The following is a 19,920-nucleotide window of genomic DNA, read 5'->3' as shown; positions in this document are numbered from 1 at the left end:
ATCACCACATTCAATGCAAGTACTCTCATTATCATCCAAGGTGATTTTAAGGGTGTCTATTTAGGGTTCCCAAATGTCCTCATCATATTCCTCATCCCAACAAGGTCCATTATCAAAGGGGTTGTCGTAACAAGGCTCACCAAGTTCAACACTATTGTCTCCCTCAAATATGTCAGCCTCAAAGGGTGAGTTTTCACTCAAGCTCACATCCATATCACTCTCACTTTGCCCATTAACATCAAATTCCATGGAGGTTGATTTCATTGAAACACAAGAAGAGTGGGATGACGGCATCCAAGCATTAGTTTCACAATCAAGAATGTACTCCTCCTCATCATCACTCTCCTCATCTAGCGCTCCATCTTCCCAAGGTGGGGAAATTTTGTGGGCATAGTAGGTTGACTCAAGGTTATAGGAAGGTTTCTCATCCTCATCAAACTTATTTTCATCATAGTTTTCCTCAATGAATTTTTGAAATGTGGTTTTTATTGCTTCTATACCTTCCTTGGCACTCTCAATTATGTCATGTATAGTTTGCTTAAGACAATGAATGGTCATGAACTCAACAAATTCCCAAAATTCCTCACAACTCATCTCACATATCCTACCACCACTCAAGTGAAATGCCAAGTTGCGGGTCACAAGGTTCATGCCATCATAAACAACACAACATGCTTCGTAATTTGAAAGAATAAAACCATGATGCCAAGCATGAGTCATATAACCTTCAAATCTTGCAATGTACTTATCAAAAGACTCATTTTCATATTGCCAAAAAGTGAATGTAGACACGATAAACATATGAAATAGAACAAGTACAATAAAACTCAAGAAAAAAGAAGCACAACTAAAACTAGACAAAAGAACAATTCAAATAAACAACACCGTCCCCGGCAATGGCGCCATTTTGATGGGTGATGTCGTCGGGTCTCCCAATCAAACACATTTATAATACTCAACAAACAACTAGTTAGTGGTAAGTCGAGGTCGATCGATGGGACGGTGGTTACTCAAATTATTCAATCTAATTATGGTTGTGCTAGGGGTTGTCACAATTATAATGGGTTGATGATTCTAATCTAATAAAAGCAATAAACAAGCAAAAAAAGGAAAGATGTAAACAAATGACTAAAAATGCTAGGATATCATGGGTTCATAAGGAAACCATGGGAGTTGATCATACAAACATGTTCTCAATTATAAGCAAGCAATTATTGTTGTGATGGATCGAGTTGGTTTATATCATACAATCCTAGGAAGAGTTGGGTCCCGGAGCCGAATCGATTAGATTGTACAACACCTACAAGACGACTTACTTTCCCCCTAATCACTTCTATGCATGGTCTAACAAGACTCGAGTTGGTTTATGTCTTACAAGTCAAGTTGAATAGATACGAGATGGTTGTAAATGCAAGGACTCATAGGCTTAGCATTTCATCAAACATAACATGTGCATAGGTTGACATCACAACAAGCAAGCAAATTAATTATGTGAGCATATTAGATTAAGCATGAATCAATCCCCATGTTGGTTTCCCTAATTACCCATTAATCCTAGCTAAGAGACTACTCACTCATTATCAAGTTTAGCATGCTAACAAGGTTGTCAATCATATTAACAAGGTAAAACATGATGAACAAGTAAGAAAGATTAACAATAATTAAAACAAGGATTAAGAGAGTTATAGCTATGGAGATTCCAAAATAATAATGCAAAGAATAATAGAAGTACTTGATGATTGATGGAACGTTTTCAATCTCCCAATAAACCCAAATGATCTTCTAATTACCCTTTATTCCTACATCCTTGGTCATCATTATTGCCTCCTCTTCATACTAGTCCATCTAATATCATCAATAAGCTTCCAAATATGTAAGAAAGACGGGAATTTTCGCCTTATTTACGAAATGCACTAGGAAAGCAAATAGGAAGGTTTTGACGGATAAAATGGCTAAGGAATGTTATAATAGTATGCAAAATAGGCTCAATTAGGGGACTAAATGTGTGCAAATAATGTTCACATCAACCTTTGAACATTACTAGACTCTTATCAATATAAGAATATTCATTTAATGCTAATATCCTCTCAGAACTATCTTTTTAGGTCTGGATACCTTAGAGATGTATTATTCTTCTCCTAAGTCTTCCATCATTCACAATGATCAATATGTCCCTTACATATAAGACTAACAACACCACATTACTCCCACTAAACTCCATGTAAAAACAGAACTACTCGACAATTCGAGAAATGTTTATCACATGATCAAAACATACAATTCAACTCTTTGACATCTACTTAAGACTTCCTCTTAAGTCTGCATCCTACTTTAGGATAGTTGTGATTTACAAAACTCATGGAAGATGATTTTAAAATCCAACTATATCAAATCATATCCGAATACAATGAAGCATTGTTGTTGCGTACAAAACCCTTGCCACCAACCAACCAAGCTAAATAAACATTTTTCATGTTTTATGCTTGCTTCGGACTTTTGCGGAGTTGAAACTAGATAAAGCATCATAATAAGTTACAGGTTTGTTACTTTCTTAAATAACATGACTCCTGTCTACTTAGATTTCGAAGAAGGAACATCTTCCTACGTCTTATTCTCAGTTTGTGGCTCTTGAACATTTTCTCCCACTCTGTCTATAAGAAATAATCCTCTTTTCTCTAATAGACAGCATCACGAGCCACAAACTCTTTGTTCTCGTGATCATGTAGGAAGAGAGACCATATGTTCACTATCGAAAAAGCTACAATTTAGGTACCATGCCTAACCATATCTCATATGAAATGTAGATAATTGCTTTAGTTATGTTTTATTTTAGTGGAATAAGTAAATACTAGACAAATTGTGATAGAAACTAGTTTCAACTTTATATTAAAGATTCAATCTTATTGTATAGGATTCTTTGTCACTTTCTAATATTATGAAGGTGAACTTGTGATACCATATCACACTCCTTTTGGTGCATATAAAAGTCTTCACTTTATTGTTCCCCATATTAACAAAGTACTAACACTTTGGTCATAATATCTAGTTTTTTATACTTTTAAACATTCATTGAACTTATTCAAATAATTTCTCTTCTTACCTCATTAAGTGGATACCAAGTATCTACCTAGTTCGTTGGTAAAATAGATGAAAAAGTAATAACCCTTTTTGATTGAATTGTATTCAACCATACACATCAAAGTGTCAGTAGGGCGAATATCTTGCTATATTCATAATTCTTTTCTAGAAAGAAGTCATGAATTAATCCTGCTTTGAATACAAGATTCACACATACCAAGAGATTTTCTATCAAATGGTTTGGGACACTAGTCAAAACTAGTCTTTATGAGCAATTTCAATCGAGAATCGAGAAATAATTGGGGTCACCAATTTGAGTTTTATACAATGAATACACTATAACACTTATATGTCTATGCATGAAATGGCAACTACCCTAGTTCCATTCAAGTAAATTTCTGAATTTATTCTTGCTAGTCGTCGTACGATTATTCAATGTTAGTATTCTAAGGATTAAAAAAAAAACTCGAATTGTGTTATGAACACATCCTGCTCTAAATACCCATTTAGAAAAGTGGTTTTGACATCTTTTGCCATATTTCATAAACATGAAATGTGGGATTTTCTAACATTGTTCACAAATTGTATCAAATACTTATGACGTGATAATTCGGAAGAAGGATATATCAATGTCATACATATTTAAGAAGAAATATGTTGGTGTCACACGACCAACATCCTTGATCTTTACTTATTTAGGAATTTGTCTCTATTTTAGTGTCTAACACCTTCTCTTTTGAGCCTAGTTCTATCCTTAACAATTAAGATAGATACGTTACTTCTTATTGCTCCCACTTATTTCAAGAATTTATATTTGATGAAGACTTATCTTCATATAAATTCCTAGTTAATCCTTCACAAGGATGAACTCTATTGTGGTATTTAGTTAATGAAAATTTCTAACAAATTAATTTACCAATTTTATATCGTCATGTGCTTAACAACTTAAGTGTTTGATGACAAGTGATTATTGGTTTGAGCAATAAGACTTTTGAACTATCGATGCATAGAAGATATTATCAAAACATATTTTGATCAAGTACAACTTCTATTCATATTCTTCACAAGAGAATATAGGCATGTAAGGAATTTTAAGATGTTAATCTTATAGTTGCATAGGACGATTCCTATCGAGTTCTATGGAATAGAACGATTCCTATGGATCTAGTCCACAACCGATGATTCAGTTTATTCTAGAAAGAGATTCTATTTGTCGTAAGTAATAGTGGGTTAGCAGAGACTTGTGTTACAATCGAATTGATATTATATATGAGTAGGAGCGATAATAAAGAACAACATAAAACAACGAAATAGTGAGAAAATCAAACATTCATCGTTATATATAAAACATTTAAGAATGTTTTAGCATTTATATAGTGACCTCTACCCAACTATTATAAATGATCCCGAGATCCAAATTCATATCAACTCGGGCACGGTGAGCCGACTCATCCCTAATCAATATAACTCGGTGGATTAACTCTTTAATCGATTCTACTTCTAGAACTCTCGGTCGATAAAATTACTTTAATATTTATCTTAAGCCCGGAACACATGCGGCTACGGTCGCGAATACTTCCGTTGAGCTCAATCCAACTTTCGATGTAGCAACAATTTACCACGCACTTACCCAACGTAACAACATTAGCACCCCGGTGACCCGAGACTACTTCCTTATGAAATTGGGATTCATGGTTCTACTATTTGGTAAGGCTAATTCTCAATTACTATTTAGTGAGAGGTCTTGTCAATTTATTATTTATCTCGTTTTAAGTGAACTAAAGCGGTGAACTAGCGATAATTATAATTGACACGGTCGATGACTCGATTAAAAAAAATATGCATGTATTGTTATGGCGATTTGGACATGAATGCAAACATATAAAACAAATGCAAAGCAAAAACAATAAAATCCTAGTATGGCCTTCCTAAAAAAGTAAATCTAATAAAATATTTATAAATTCGGAAACCAACTCCTGGTCCCTTGAACTTTATTTGGCCCGCACTCCAAGGCAACACCGTCTTTGTCGGAACGCCTTTCCGAATGGCACCGTCTTTAAGGATCTCCGGGATAAATAAATTACATAGCTTTTCTACTTTATACATTATAAAAAAGAAAAAAAAAGTGATACGAGATCACATTAATTACAACCGAATCGATATCCTCATTCATTTCGGGAAATATCAATTAAAAACTAAGGCCATACTAAGTACAAATTACATAATTCAAAATTATATAAAATTAAAATATGACAATCATAATAAAAATGCAGCATTAATATATATATGAAACATGCCATGTGATGTGCCAAATCGCCCTATTTAAGCTAATATCGTATATTCAGTCCAGTTTTATGGATAATTGTGACTATTAACTTATTAAAATCACACAATATTACATAAATCAAATCTATATCCAAGTTAATTAGCCCAACCTTCTTAGGACTCAAAAATTTAGTCTTCACTAAATATTTGACAGTAATTTAACTTGATATTTTATTATTGCTCTTTAAACATCTTTTATTCATAATAATAAAGAAATAATTCCCAATAAGTCATAAAAATTCGAAAAATCAGAATCATAATTTTGTATATTCTGGAAAATTCCCAACATCCCAAAATTTCAGTAAAATTTTCCCATAAAATATTTTTAATTTAGTTTACAAATAAATTGCATAATACATAATTTTAACCTTTTAATTCCAAATTAAACATAAAAATTATGCAACAATCAAAATAAATTTTTTTGAATATTATAAATAAATTCCAGAACCTGGAATGACAAATTTTAAGCCCCAAAAATCAAATTTATATTAATGACTATTAAAGTTGCTATTTAACAATTTTTATCACATGAAAATTAATAACCACTTAAATCAAACGAAATTTGACATGAAACTTTAGATCTGATGTTCATATTATATACACAACATTTGGAAAAAAATTCATGCCATAAAATTCATTTTAGCTAGTTTTGCTAAAATAGTCACTCTTTATGTGATTTTTACATCTAAAAATCATAAATCATGCAAAATTAAATAATTTTATCTCAAAATTTACATACAGTGTGTAAATATTGCATGTGACAACACACTAAAATTTTATGAACAGAATCGAAGTCTAACTATTTTTGACCAAAATACCTCTATTTAATCAATTTTTATCATGTAAAAATCATAAATTATGCAATATAAAACACTTTTATACACAATTTTACATACACTGTGTAAAATATGCATGTGAGGTCGTGTAAAAATTTCAAGGTCAGAATCATAGTCTAACTAATTTTAGTATTTTAAGTGTCATCTTATTCAATAAAATGTAATAAAAATACAAAAAATCGTATTAAAGAGCAATAAAATACCATAAATCATCAAAATGACCTAAAATAAATTTAGGACCAGAATGTTATTCATGCCAAAAATTTCGTGGTATTTATCCTCATAAAACACAAATTTCAAGTTTTATATGTTAACATTTTAACTCGGAAAAACAATGACCGATTATGCATGCAACAACCATTGGTCTGATACCAATTGTAGGATTCATTAACCTCTTATTAGACACTTCTAATAACTATTTAAGTTTAGTTTAGTCATAAACTAACTAGATCTTATGCATGTATAACAAAAGGACAAAGTAAGAAGAAATCAATCGACTTACAAAGGGGTGCCGCACGATTATACTAATTGGTCTCTTACCAAATTAGTCTTCGTAAAAATCCGAGTGCTCCAAGGATGAACTTAGACCCAATAGTAGGATTTACTCCTCAAGGATTTGTACCAAGATAATCACCCTTAATACATATACTAATTTAAATACTAGAATTAGTAAATGACCCCTTAAAATTAATAACTAATATTATTGATTACTACTACTAGTAATGGTGGAATAATATTAGAGATTTTGTGAGATTTCTTCTTAAGAGTAACTAAAAAATTAGAGACAGTATTTAAAATTACCCTACTACTTTTTATGTAAGAATGAATTGTATTGATAAAGAAGAGAAAAACTCTCCTCTATCTCCATGAGTGGCCGGGTGGTAATAGGTGAAGAGTGCCCTATCCATGCTCAAGATGTTCTTATCAAGATATAGGGTGTAGGGCTAGGTATAGGTCTTTTAGAAACATAATCATTGTGCTTCATTCTCAATTAGAGCAACAATTAAGTCCTAAACCTACCCACTCCTTCCATTTACACGGCTCACTTAAGGACTTAATATGGTCCATTTTAAGTTTGTCAATTGTTCATTTGTATAGTGTGACATATTGGACATGTTACTAGACATGTCATTTAATAATGCATTTTTAACTTATTAAAAAATCATTATATAAACAAAATAAATCACATACAAAAATTAACTAGTAATTCATGATTACAAGTACTTCAAATGGGTCATAGAATTATAAATCACAATAACTTGTATTTATAATAAACCATTCATTCTTATTTTAATTGTTTCATAAACAATAAATAAACCTAAGTAATAAAACAATTTGATTACTTAGTACGCATCTTATTTAATCGAATTTCAATTAGATACGAATTCTCACTCACAAAATCATTCGTTCAATTTTAAGGAATTAATTAACTTGTATCAACATACAATTAATTAATTAATAAATTAAGAGTGTTACCCTAGATGTATGACCTTAAGGGATCAACTGATCACCACCGTCATACGACAGTAATGTCAAACTCTAGCCATCCAATCATTACCGGTTAATGTGGATCAGTTGACAATAAAATATTACTTTCCTTCATGCATTCTTATTATGAGATTTAAACATGTGATCGTATTATTGTCGAGGACACTTACTCCAACAATATACCCTTGTGACCCATGCACTTTAAGGTCCTGACAACATAGCTTAGGCACACACCTGAACTACGAGCATCGTTTGATTTCACCTCTTCAGGTGGATACGTAGGCAGTCCTCAAGGACACAACCATCCCAAATTTTAACTCTTGACCTCAAAGCCAGCTCAGAACTACGATTTGGTTTGATTTCACTTCACGTAAATACGTAGGCAGCCCTCAAGGACACAACCATCTAAATTATAAACATTCAACCTTAATTATCAACCATCCCCACTTTTAACTTTGAACCTCAATTTCAACCTTCCAACCACAATTTTCATTTATACTTCTTTACTGGGGGCTCCTTTTTGTTGCCCAATCTCCTTTTTACCAAATTCCAGAGTCATCTTCTCATCCTGGGGGCTTCTCTTTCGAGATGCCACCCTGCCTTTAGTCCTCTCTTATTTTAAGTCAAACTAGTGCTTGGTCTGGACAATGACAAAGATCTTAGATCGATTCTCCAAGTTATCGTGCCTCAAGAGGAGTCTCGTTACGCAAGACAATGTCAAAGATGTCCAAGTAGACAGCTGATCCATGGCTCATGCCTTGCCTTTATATACCGTCATTATTCTTACAATTCTTCTATCTTTGGAACTGATACGCATTGTCACCCACACTTGGCTAGGGGTTGCGCATACTTAAGCAAAGTCTGTCAAATTAATCCTTGTGTCACGTCAAATCGGTGTCAGTCCATCAGTCTTGCGTCCTAGTGAGTCGATGTCGTGTCAAGTCATGCATCTAGAGCCCATTTAATATGCATAATGCATTACAAGCAACAAATCCCACCTTTATTTCAAGTTTTAAACAATTTTATAAAGAAAAGAGCTTTCAAAACTTGTGTGCTTCCTTCCTCATTTGAAGTCCATGTGCTAATTGCGTTTCCTCACGTGCTGTGTACTATTTGCCTATTAGATTGCGTTCTTTTGTGGCTACTAACCATGCAGGTAAGTATCAGAAGTAGTGCTCGCTCCAACTGGGGGCTTCGCTCAAGTCTTCATTTTCCCCAGCGATGGTCAAGATATTCCCCAGTATTGTTCAAGGTTTCTTCTATGACAATCAAGAAAATTACAAGAATTCATGATCACTAAATACAGTTCATGGGCTTCTCCTCTTTATCGGAATTTCACTTGCGATGACCCGAGCGGATCTTCTCCTCAGCGGTGCCAAGGGCGTGCCATTGTCGATCAAACGCTTTTCCTCAGCAGTGTCAAGGGCACGCCATTGTCGACTCAACATATGATTCTTCCCAAGCAGAGTCATCAATGTGTTCCCTAGTGAGAGTCTGTTGCCGCTTGCAGCCCACATATTTCTCAGAAACAGAGTTCGCTTGAGACTGACGCGAGCAGATTCCCCAGCGGTTTCTTCCAACATCCTGCTGACCCTCACATGATTTCCTACGGGGTTCGAGAGAAACAACTCCCGAAGAGTTCTGTAACTTCAGATCTTTCAGAAACTTGTCTTAACCCTTTATAAACTCGCTTTAATCCTTCAGAAACTTACCTTAATCCTTCAAAGTCATTCCTTTAAGAGAGTCCTTCATATGTTCTTCCTTCAGACAACCCTCAGATAATCCTTTCAGTAACCTTCAGATAACCCATTTTCAGTAAATTCCAGAAGTTTTTTTTCAGTTGAGTCCTCATGTTCAGTCCTTCAGAGAGCTGTCCTTCAACCTTTCCTTCAGAGATAGCCTTCAGAGTTAGCCTTTAAAAGTGTTAAGAAGTTTCTTCAGAATACCTGTAACCCCTAATGCCTTCAGACACCAAGTTATCTTCAGACCAAAGAGTTTTGCCGAAGCGCTTTCATTCTCGTTTCACCCAGGGGTGTCTCAGGTATGGTTTCTTCTTATGGCTGGCGAACTTCTTTACGTAGTCTAGTGGACTTTAAACGACCCTCTCCGGAAGTCGACAGACTCTAAAATGTTCCCGACGACAGGTCCTTGGCTCAGACCCCTTGAGCCGCCTCGTGTCACCATAGTTTTTAGGTTGTAATCTTCGATTGACCTGAGGGCTATACTTTGACTTTCGCCTTGTCCAAGCCTCAGTCAAAGTGAGGACTCTGTAGACACCTCACTTCTACACCGCCCGCCGAACACCCAGTGATGATTGGGCCGCATGTTCAGCATATATCGCGATTTTATGACGTTTCGTAAATCGGTTAATAAAAGGTAACTCATATACTTGTGTCTACCCCTTGGTTGTCATCTAGGTGTCACTAAGGTCGTTTTGGCAGTAATTAGAGTACATTTGGAGTCCGGGTCAAAAACCGTCTTCATTTTCTAAAATCGTCAAATCCCGAGTAAAAAAACAATGTGCTTGTCTACCTAAGGTTAGGATGTCATAAAATGTTATGAGTATATCTCATTTTTAGTCCCATATAACTTCTTTGGGCTAAATTTTTAGTCCCATATAACTTCTGACCAGAAGTAAAATTTTGGATTTAATTTTCAAAAAAATTATATAAGGCTGAAATTTTCAAAAAGTGGTTTATAAAAGGCTGTAATCAACAATTTTCTCTTTACATTACAAAATGTGCATTTCATTTAGCTAAAATGACAACCTGAAATGTAGGCCCATTTTACGAGGTGATAACAACTTTTTTGGGTGTGGCCTATTTCAAAGAAAGTTCTAGATCTTTCTCTTAGCTTTCCAAGGCCACTGAAATCACCTTAATCCGAGTCTTGTAGAGAAAGTTATGCCTAAAATACGACAGGCTGTCAAATGCGTTTTCTTGTGCAGAAGAATACTACCCGAGAAAGGACGCAGTAAGTGCTGCGCCTCTTCTAAGGGTCACAACACCTGCTGCGCCTTTTCTTAAGGCTTTCTTTTTGTCTAAGTTTCCGTGTTTCAACCTAAGTCGGTTGTGTCCGGATCTTTCTTTCCTATTCCTTTCCAAATTCTACCCTTATCATAATTCCTCCATATGTTTAGTATAAATAGAGGTCTTCGCCTCACATATTTTTCACGCGAGTGTCCGCCCTTCTCTTCTCCCTTTGCATCTTAAGACCACGCTCTTTCTTTTCGACGCCTACGTGCTAGATCAATCGACCACGTAAGCTCAAATCATTATGAGTACCAGTCACGTTTGCATAACCGACCAATTTGACCACTACACAATCATTAAATCAATTTGTTTCAAATCCTTTTTCAAGGGCTCTTTCATATTTGCATAGATTGAGTCGAGTTACCACTAAAAAACTGATTTAGTTAAATCTCGCGATGCTAACATGTAAGTCTGAGGGTGTAAAATCCCAATTTTTTTTATTTTTGTATCAATTAATGTAAGATCTATATCAAAAACACGTTCAAAAACCGATTTAAAACCCATCTTTTAAAACCGTTTTTACGAAACAGTGGAAGTCAGACGTCGAGAAGAAACGCAGCAGCAGCTGCGCCTCTTCGAAGGATCGCAGCTTTGCTGCGCCTTTTCCGGAGGTTGCTTGCTGCTCCTGCTCTTCTTCTTCTTCCTCGACTTTCTGCAAATTTCTCTTTTTCTTATTTCTTTCCTTTTCTTTCGTTCTTTTTGTAGTTTTCAGTGTATAAATCGTGTTTTTAACAAATCCTTTTTATTTACAACGTTTAATTTGTCCTCAATCCCGAGTAATTCAATACTTGCGGGTTTTCGCCGTTTTAATTCAAATCGATTCTTCGGGGTTTCGACTTCTTCATGTCGAGGTTCTGAAAGTCCTAATTTGATACATAAGTTTTTTTATTTTTCCAGTTTCATTTATCTAACTCAAATTTCGTTTATTTTTGTATTTCCGACACGAGTTCATCATAATTATGTAAACCATTGTAAATTCTCGTTTTTATTCGTTTTATGACTTGCCCAGATGCATATAATCAATTAAAGCACTTCAATTCGAGTCTAAAATTGATAATCCATCCTAAATCTTCCAAAGAACGATAACGATATTGCGGTTCTGACTTTCACAGTCAGAACCCAGCTCTAGAACATACGCACGAAGTGCTGCGCCCCTTCCAGAGGAAGCAGCAGATGATGCGCCTGTTCTGGGTTGGTTTATGTCCCTTAACTCTTTCTCGCTTTGACGTAGCTCCTAATTACGGTTTAAATCAACTATTACTCGTATTGTCACCTCTAATCTGACGTATTTTCGTATTTTAATTCTAGTTTTATTTTCTTTTTTATTTTCTTCTTCGAAATCCCGTTTTTGAGTGTGCTTTTGACGTAGATCAAATAAACTTCGTAAAGTTTGTAATTTTAATTCGTAATTCTTTATTATTATGTATGATTTAATTGTATGGCATTCACATGTAATTGAATCTAACATCTACCTCGACCCAATTGTTTGCTAAATTACGTGTTAACCGACATAGTCTAATTTCACATGCTAGGATGAATCTATGTTTGTTGCAATGCATGCATTACATCAACGACATATCAAATATGAACAATTTACCTAATCACTAGTAGAGGCCACTATCGAGGCGGGCGGGATTAGGTGTTCGAATTAAAGAGCTTCCTAATATGTACCCTCACCCCTTACTCAGTTATCTCTGGACATCCGTGTCCATTGGCATCTTCGAGAGTCATTCTTGACATAGAATGTTAAGGGTTACGAATTTCTTAGTGTTCATGTCACTACTTTGTGTCTTGACATGACACGCGGTATTCGAAATGGTTTCCAATTTTTCCACACTAAATTGGTGGCGACTCCACAAATGCAGGCTTATTCAACCTTTCACCGATTTCGATGCCTCACCAATCGGTAACGGCCCATGACATGCGTTGGCAAACCAAGGTTCCATGGGAGACGTGCCGCCGCCTCGAAACCAATGGCGGGTGCGCGTGGCGCGGGTGGCCCATGTCCACAACATCATTCCGAATGAGTAATATGTCGTCCACATATAAAAGTAAGAAAACAACTTTACTCCCACTAAACTTCATGTATAAACATGGTTCCTCAACACTTTGAGAAAAACCATTCTATTTAATAACATCATCAAATTGATGATTCCAACTCCTTGACGCTTGCTTAAGACCATAAATGAATCTCTTAAGTTTGCATACTTTGTTAGGATTTTGAGGATCCACAAAACCATCAGGTTGTGTCATATACACCTCCTCTTCTAGAAACCCGTTCAGGAAGGCGGTCTTTACATCCATTTGCCATATCTCATACTCATGAAATGCAGCGATCGCTAAATTATCCGAACAGATCTAAGCATAGCAACTGGTGAAAAAGATTTATCATAGTGTAAACCATGAACTTGGGTGAAACCTTTTGCCACCAATCTAGCTTTGTAGACATCTTTATGTCCATCCATGCAATTTTGATCTTAAAAATCCACTTACACTAAAGAGGTCGAACATCTTTAGGTAAGTCAACCAGGTCCCATACCGGATTATCGTACATGGAATCCATTTCGGATTGCATGGCCTCGAGCAATAACTTAGAGTCAGAACTAGTAATAACTGCTTTGTAGGTTTTAGGTTCGTCACTTTCTAAAAGTAATACCTCATAGTCACCATCTTCCTCGATAATACCAAGGTATCTATTAGGCTGGCGACTAACCCTTCCTGACCTCCTAGGTTCAGAAGGAATAATAACCGAGTCAGACGTTGAAGGAACATCTTCCTGTACCGTCACATCATTTTGTGGCTCTTGAACTTCATCAAGTTCAAATATTCTCCTACTCTGTCTTCTAGAAATAAATTCTTTTTCTAGAAAGACAGCGTCACGAGCCACAAACACTTTTTTCTCGTGACTATTGTAGAAGTAATATCCTCAAGTTTCCTTCGGGTGACCTACAAAAATACATTTGTCAGAACGAGGTGCAAGCTTATGGTCAGACTTGTTCTTGAGATAAGCTAAGCATCACAACCCCATACTTTCATGTATCGTAAATTTGGGACTTTCCCTTTCCATATCTCATTAAGAGTTATGTCGGTTGCTTTAGTGGGACTTTGATTTAGTGAACGTATAGCAGATAAAATGGCAAATCCCTAAAATGATTTTGGTAACTCAGTTTGACTCATCATTAATCGGACCATATCTAATAAAGTTCGATTCCTCCTTTCAGCCACACCATTCAGTTGTGGTGTGCCAGGAGGGAGTTAACTGAGATAGAATACCACAGTCTTTAAGGTGATCTTTAAAATCATTACTTAAATATTCCCCACCACGATCCGATCGTAATATTTTAATCTTCTTATTTAATTGGTTTTCTACTTCATTCTGAAACTCCTTGAACTTGTCAAAAGCTTCACTTTTATACCTCATTAAGTAGATATACCCATATCTACTCATGTCATCGGTGAAAGTAATGAAGTAATCATAATTGCCTCTAGCAGTGATAGTCATTGGACCACATACATCGGTATGTATTAAACCCAACAACTCACTAGCTCGAGATCCTTTTCCTAGAAAAGGTGCACGAGTCATCTTGCCAAGAAGACAAGATTAGCATATGCCAAATGATTCGTAATCAAAATGTTTAATTATACCCGTTGACACTAGTCTCTTAATGCGTTTCTCGTTAATATGTCGCAATTGACAATGCCATAAATAAGATTAATCTGGATCACCTGTTTTGAGTCATTTATTATCTAAATGATAAACATCGTTGGGAGTGTCTAGAATATAAATACCATTAATTGAATTAGCTTGGCTATATATTATCTCATTATGAGAAAAAGTACAACATTTGTCCTTAATTACAAAACGAAAACCTTCTGTGTCTAACACAGATATTGATATTATATTCCTAGACAATGTTGGTACAAAATAGTAGCTATTTAAAAAAAATTGTAACCCCGGAGCTAAATTTAGTACATATGTTCCTACAAAAACGACAGCTACTTTAGACCCGTTACCCATCCGCAGATCCACGTCACCTTTGTTTAGCTTCTTTACGCTTTTTAGGCCCTGCAAATGATTACATAGGTGAGAACCACAACCAGTATCTAATACTTAAGTTGTATTTGAAGCGTAATTTAAGTCTATCATAAAAGATTCGATTCAGAAATTACATGTTGGCTTCACAATGCCAACTTTGATGTCTGATACGTGCATTTTATATAGTCCTTTTTGGCCTTTTTATGCACATATTTCTATGCTATTATCGTAGTTTTATGCTACGAAATGCCCCGAATATGCTACTTTGGTTTGTTTTGTCTTATTTGCAGGAATGAACCAGAATGTAGTGAAATTAAGCCTTTTACCGTCCGTTTAGCATGCATTTGGAGGAAGAGTGAATTTGGAGCGGGAATGTAGCTATTTTGAGATGCGCAAAGAAGAAAGATAGCTAGGCGAGCAAAGGAAGAACTTCAAATTGCTAGTGCCTACTTTGAAAAGCCATATCTCGAGTTCTACAACTGATATTCAGTTGATTCCAATTGAAGATGAAATATTGTCCTCTTAGCTTTCCAACCCCACCGAAATTGCCCTGTTTTCCCAAGTAACGAAGAAATGGCAGCCGTTTGAAGTTCAGTGCGCAAAGCAGGAAATTGTACTCTGGAAAGTACTCGATCGAGTACAGTTATGTTCGATCGAGTCCTTTTTCTACTCGATTGAGTAGTTGCATTTTAAGGTTTACTCGATCGAGTAGATTTTCTATTCGATCGAGTGGTTTAAGCTTTATTTTACTCGATCGAGTAGTTTAAAAGTACTCGATCGAGTGGTTTCTCTTATGGGCTCGGGCTTTTTAGCTTTAATCCGTCATTAGGTTAAATAAAAACCTATTTTCTTATAAATAGGAAGGTAGGACGTCATTTGTATCGTCTCTTCTCTTCTCGCTCTCTTCTCTCTCTTGTCAACTGTTTTACTACTGGATATTATTTTCTCTCTATTTTCTGGATCTCTTCCACTGTAACATTCTCTTTTCCCATTTCTCTCATTTTATTTAATGTTTATTTCTTTCCCCTTTGCTTTTGTTCTTACTTTTATTATGTCTAGCTAATTTCTCTGCTAGGATTAGGCGATTCATTGGATGAATGTTAATTGCTAATTAGTTTATAGATTGGTCGTTGTTGTTTTAGTCTTTGTTGTTAATCACTGCTATAATTGTATCCTGCTAGTTGAATCGATGCAATTAGCCTTTTAATTTTGGTAAGCCTTGACCTAGACCGAAAGGTTGGAGGGGGTGAGACCCGCAGTGAACAATGGGATGCTTTAATGAGGGCGAAAGTTAAACTAATAGCATTTTAGGGCGAATTGAGACCGAAAGGAGATATTCGTTGCCCCTTAGACCGACACATCGACTGATCTGTGACCTTAACTGCGATTGACTAACGTTCATTGATGACCCGAAATCCTAGTTCCGTCTCTCTTCCTTGTTAATTTCTCTTATCTTTATTTCTCTTGCCTTAGTCTCAGTAGTTTAGTTAAATCAAATCAAAACCCCCACACTGTGACATTAGACAGACCGAGTAGACAAGTGAATAGTGACCGCCTCCCTGTCGAGATCGACCCTACTTACCGCTGACTTCTGTTAGTAGTACTTAGGTATTTATTTTTGGTACTGAAACGACAGTACCAAATTTTGGCGCCGTTGCCGGGGAGGCAACTATTTATTTACTTATTTTATTTTGTCTGTTTTTAGCCTCAAGGGATTTTTTTTCCCTTAAGGCCGTTATCATCTTTTTCTCTAGTGCTGTTTTGATAGGTCCTACAGGTCCTACCTAGAGAATTCTAGGTCAAAGATCGTCAAAGGGAAGGCTTGAGTACCTTTGACCTTCCACCTATGTCACATTCTATGGCGCGGCAGGTGGTTTTGTGTGAGAGATGTGGTGTTCTTGGGCATGATGCAAATTTGTTTGCTTAGCGGGAAACGACCGTGTCAAAATTTGGCGCGACGAGGTCTATGCGTTCAAGCAGCGTGGACAAGCTAGCCACTCTGCTGTAGTTGTGCCGCCACATCTACCCTATCAACGAGGCTACCAACAGCCTCCATTTGTCTGGCCACTGCAACAACAACCTCCTCCTCTTGATAAGCAGAAAGAAGAGATTGCGGGGCTGAAATCTTTGATGAAGGCTTTTGCACTCCAAGTGCAAGAAGGTGATAGACACACTTGTGCGCGATTTGATAAGCTCGAGTCTCAAATAGCTCGATTAGTCAAGCTTCGATAACTGGGATGACTCGGATTATGAAGTTCTATCGATAATGATGCCTTACACGAGGATTTCAAAGATCAGATGCGAAGAATCACTCGATCGAGTGAAATATATTGGTCGATCGAGTGAATTACCTGAAGATTCGTTCGATCGAACACTTTATTCTACTCGATCGAACTGCTGCCTAGAGGAACTACTCGATCGAGCTGTTTTATGCACTCGATCGAGTGAAAATCAAGAGGAGAGTCTTCGATCGAGTAACATTTCTACTCGATCGACTGAATTGGCCAGTGTGAGCAATAAAACGTCATGTGGGTTTGTTCTGGATGACGATTTTTATGAAGACAATGGATACGGTGAATCTACCCTATTCAAAGCCGAGCTGGATGCGCTTGAGGCTGCGATTTACGGGACGGTTTCCACAGAGGAGGCAGCTGAGTCAGTGATTGCTCCTAACACGGATGAGGTAATATATTCTTTTGTCAATGATTCCGACATTGAGAGAAACCAACCCGAGGTAGTAAACGATAATTCTATTATTGTTTGTTTAAATAGTACATCGCCTCATTTGACTCATGCTTTGTATTTTAATACTATACCCCCTCCTAGTTGGACGAGTAGTTTAATAGTTTTTCACCGTACTTATCGTCACAAACTTGTTAATCTGAAATGGAGCCCTAAATCATTATTAATTGCTCCTGAGCTCCTTTATTTTGTGGACAAATTTAGGAGCTGTCATAGGAAATTTGTTAGACTTAAATGGTCGTACATTTTTATTTCCTATTTCTTTATTCCACTGTGGTGCTACTTACATTTTTGTGTTGCACATGCGCAGCTGTTTGATCGGTTGCTGCGCTCTTTGAGCTGTTTTGATCAGGCTAATTAAATAGAGGCTCGAAGAAAAGAAGGTCGAGCTAGGACCTGACTGAAACTAGCGCTACCCGGGAGGCAACCCGGAGATTTTATTTTTAGTTGTTTTTCAAACATTTCAGTTTTTATTTTGTTTAATAATCGGTTCTCTCGATCGAGTTTTCTTGCTTTGATTCGCTTCCTATGACGCCACTATGAAGCTGTTTGCGACCTCCCATGTTGCTGGCTGGTTTGGGGAGGTCCCTTCTTCGCGTTATCTTGTAAGTTTTCCGCATCTTCACTCTCCTTTTTTTAGTTTGCATTTCCTTTCCCTATTTTTGGGTACAATGAGGGCATTGTACGGTTTGGTTTGGGGAGGTTATGCATCCATATCTGTGTCTGCATCTTGTTTTTATTGCATTTATGTTGTCACGTTTAATTTCCGTTTGCATTGTTGTTTATTCTTAATAAAATTCAAAATCTCATAAAAAATTGAAAATTTCAAAAGTTCAAAAAAAAATTCACGTTTATTTTTGCATATAGGTTGAGTCGGAACGGTGGATTTCAGTGATGAAATTGCACTGTAATTTGTCTTTTTGCTTAAGCCTTGCATTAAACTGTTATCTTTTAGCTATGTCTTATTGCATATCTACGAGTTAATGTTAAAATTTAGCTGAAAGAATAGACTTGACCTGAAATTTTGGCGAGCTACTTATAAATTTTAAGGATTAAAGCCTTATAAACTGGTGTCATTTATGACCAGTTTAATGTAGGATTGTGAGTAGTTACTCCTTGCATAACATATATAATCAATTTGCACGTATATGAAATTCAATTGCTTTTTGTCTACATACATTCGGGTTAGTGGTTGGTGTCACATTCGGGGAGGTGCTTACATTTCCCCTTTCTTTCATTTTTACCCATTTAACTCCACATTAGCCAAATTTGCTTGTGACCCTTAGCTACATCCAAATTTAGCCTGCCTTGTCAAGCTAGTTTAGTGTATGTTTCTGCGGTATATATTTCATTGTGCCAAGTTTGGCTTGTATCTATTGATTCGGAGTTGGTAATTTATGAAGAAGAGGAGGTTTATGAAAAAAAAAAAAGTGAAAAATGAAAAAAAAAAGGAATTCGGAAAAAAAAAATAAAAAATGTGAAGAAAAGAAACCGAAAAAAATAGAAAAAAAAAGAAAGAAAAAAAAAGAGTTTGTATTGTTGACGGTTTCGCTCCTATGCTTTATTTACATTTATTGAGGAGTATTTTCAGTTCGGTTTGGTGAGTTTGTGCCAAATGAAGGGCACTCGTGCTTAAATCTATAATTGAGTTGGAAATGGATGTTGTCACATGGTTTGGTTTAGGTACTAGCTTGGCCGCCTATACCTCCACATTCCCATAAATGTTTTGCCTTTCCTTACCCATTGCCTCACTTTACCATATTTTTGTAAGCCCTCGGCTGTGACAGGACCTTGTTTGGTTGGAATGTGTGTACAGTAGCTAGAATTGTCTATCATATTAGTTGCATGCATGTTTATGTGGGTCGTAGTCTAGGTGAGCGACTATTTTTCTTTCTCTCTTACATATATATGTTCACCCTTTGCTTCATGAGAGAAGAGTGACCCGTGAGAGTCCATTATTAAAGGTCTTGCAAGGTCGACGGTTCAGCATTATTATAAACATCTTACAACTCGTTTGCATTTGACTGGTTGCTATAAGTGTTAGTTTGCTTGCATTAAATTGGTTTAAGTGGGCATTTGTAGCTAGCTCTGAGTTATCTTTTCCGTTCCATTAGTTTGCATTTAGTTTACTCGAGGACGAGTAAAGGTTTGGTTTGGGGAGATTTGATACGTGCATTTTATATAGTCCTTTTTGGCCTTTTTATGCACGTATTTCTATGCTATTATCGTAGTTTTATGCTGCGAAATGCCCCGAATATGCTACTTTGGTTTGTTTTGCCTTATTTGCAGGAATGAACTAGAAAGTAGTGAAATCAAGCCTTTTACCGTCCGTATAGCATGCATTTGGAGGAAGAGTGAATTTGGAGCGGGAATGTAGCTATTT

This window comes from Silene latifolia, chromosome 9, assembly GCF_048544455.1.
Source record: "Silene latifolia isolate original U9 population chromosome 9, ASM4854445v1, whole genome shotgun sequence".
Lineage (NCBI taxonomy): Eukaryota > Viridiplantae > Streptophyta > Magnoliopsida > Caryophyllales > Caryophyllaceae > Silene > Silene latifolia.
The sequence above is the reverse complement of the archived record's forward strand: the minus strand, read 5'-3'. Positions refer to the sequence as shown.